Raw genomic sequence first — 2,500 nt, 5'->3', positions numbered from 1 at the left:
GGGATTCTGGTCGCGATCGTCGCGCATCGTGCCGTGCTGTCTTGAGCGGGACGGGCGCTCGCGCGTCCGACGCCGCAGCAGCCGCGCGGAGAAATCCCCGCGCGGAACGTTTGCAACGCGACCCTGAGGCGGGCGCGGCCCCGGGATTGACCCGAGGCCGCAATTTGCGTTCAGAACGTCGATGCTCAATGTGTCCTGCAATTCACACTAATTCACGCAGCTAGCTGCGTCCTTCATCGACTCACGAGCCGAGTGATCCACCGCCAAGAGCCATCCACGATTGTTTCGCTCGCACAGTGCCTCGCACTATAGGGTGACAAAATAGACCGCGCCGAGCGGTCGGCCAGGCCGACGCTTGAAGCCGGAGCGCGCGGCACCGCGGCACTCGACGCGCAAACATTACCGGGTGACCGAATCGCCGGCCGGCGCGCCGCTCCTCGCGGGTCGGGCGCCGGGTAGCAAAGACTTTTTCTCTCGCTTGTCCGAGTTTCGCGTTCGCCGAAGCGTTTGCGAGACCGTTAATGATCCTTCCGCAGGTTCACCTACGGAAACCTTGTTACGACTTTTACTTCCTCTAAATGATCAAGTTAGATCGTCTTCTCGGACGCCGGCTCGACCGTTGCCGGCCGCGCCAGGTCCAATCGGAGGACCTCACTAAACCATTCAATCGGTAGTAGCGACGGGCGGTGTGTACAAAGGGCAGGGACGTAATCAACGCGAGCTAATGACTCGCGCTTACTGGGAATTCCTCGTTCAAGGGAAATAATTGCAATTCCCTATCCCTAGCACGACCGGGGTTCAGCGGGTTACCCAGACCTGTCGGCCAAGGCGAGCACATGCTGATCCGGTCAGTGTAGCGCGCGTGCGGCCCCGAACATCTAAGGGCATCACAGACCTGTTATTGCTCAATCTCGTGTGGCTAAACGCCACTAGTCCCTCTAAGAAGTTAGACGCCGACCGATTGGGTCGCGTAACTAGTTAGCAAGCCAGAGTCTCGTTCGTTATCGGAATTAACCAGACAAATCGCTCCACCAACTAAGAACGGCCATGCACCACCACCCACAGAATCAAGAAAGAGCTCTCAATCTGTCAATCCTCACTGTGTCCGGGCCGGGTGAGATTTCCCGTGTTGAGTCAAATTAAGCCGCAGGCTCCACTCCTGGTGGTGCCCTTCCGTCAATTCCTTTAAGTTTCAGCTTTGCAACCATACTTCCCCCGGAACCCAAAGACTTTGGTTTCCCGCAAGCTGCCGGAGAGGTCGTAAAACTAACGCCCCCCGATCGCTAGTTGGCATCGTTTATAGTCAGAACTAGGACGGTATCTGATCGTCTTCGAACCTCTGACTTTCGCTCTTGATTAAAGAAAACATTCTTGGCAAATGCTTTCGCAGTCGTTCGTCTTGCGCCGATCCAAGAATTTCACCTCTAACGGCACAGTACGAATGCCCCCGTCTGTCCCTCTTAATCATTACCTCGCGCTCCGAAAACCAACAAAATAGAACCGAGGTCCTATTCCATTATTCCATGCACCATTATTCAGGCGAATCGCCTGCTTTGAACACTCTAATTTTTTCAAAGTAAACGTTCCGGCCGCCGCCGACACTCAGTCAAGGGCACCGGCGGAGAACCGGAGGTGAGGCCAGGACGGCCAGTACACGCCTTGCGACGGACCGGCCGCCTGCGCCCAAAATCCAACTACGAGCTTTTTAACCGCAACAACTTAAATATACACTTTTGGAGCTGGAATTACCGCGGCTGCTGGCACCAGACTTGCCCTCCAATGGATACTCGTTAAAGGTTTTAAAGTGTACTCATTCCAATTACAGGGCCTCGTTTAGAGTCCTGTATTGTTATTTTTCGTCACTACCTCCCCGCGTCGGGAATGGGTAATTTGCGCGCCTGCTGCCTTCCTTGGATGTGGTAGCCGTTTCTCAGGCTCCCTCTCCGGAATCGAACCCTGATTCTCCGTTACCCGTAAGAACCTCGGTAGGCCAGTACCGTACCGACGAAAGTTGATAGGGCAGACACTTGAATGATCCGTCGCCGGTGCGAGACCGTGCGATCCGCAAAGTTATCCAGAGTCACCAAAGGTTGCGGGCCGAAGCCCGGTCGGTTTTTGGTCTGATAAAAGCACGCCTCCCGCGAGGTCGGCGCTTCACGCATGTATTAGCTCTAGCATTTCCACAGTTAACCACGTAAAACGTACGATCAAATGAACCATAACTGATTTAATGAGCCATTCGCAGTTTCACTGTACGAGAGCTCGTACTTAGACTTGCATGGCTTAATCTTTGAGACAAGCATATGACTACTGGCAGGATCAACCAGGTAGCTACTTTAGCGTAGCCCCGAAAGGCCGACGAAGGAGGCGCCGCTGATGCGGCGCCGTCGCTCGGTCGATGCGAAACCCGAAGGCTTCTCTCCGTTAAAATTTCGTTCTTTGCTCGGCTGCCCGAACTCAGAAAACCGTCACCGCCCGTCGCACCCGCCGGAGTAAGACT

The 2,500-nt window shown here is 55.0% G+C and overlaps 2 non-coding genes across 2 annotated transcripts; both read right to left on the bottom strand.

The window, feature by feature from the left end:
* Positions 1–118: 118 nt before the first annotated feature.
* On the bottom strand, positions 119–272 carry LOC146145007 (5.8S ribosomal RNA). The gene has a single exon (XR_014499154.1). It is a non-coding gene; the product is annotated as a 5.8S ribosomal RNA (ribosomal RNA).
* A 247-nt stretch (positions 273–519) lies between these two features.
* On the bottom strand, positions 520–2,330 carry LOC146145006 (small subunit ribosomal RNA). Its single transcript, XR_014500714.1, has one exon. It is a non-coding gene; the product is annotated as a small subunit ribosomal RNA (ribosomal RNA).
* Positions 2,331–2,500: the final 170 nt, after the last annotated feature.

This window comes from Ascidiella aspersa, chromosome 5 (genome assembly GCF_963924565.1).
Source record: "Ascidiella aspersa chromosome 5, kaAscAspe10.2, whole genome shotgun sequence".
NCBI lineage: Eukaryota > Metazoa > Chordata > Ascidiacea > Phlebobranchia > Ascidiidae > Ascidiella > Ascidiella aspersa.
The sequence above is the reverse complement of the archived record's forward strand: the minus strand, read 5'-3'. Positions and strand labels throughout refer to the sequence as shown.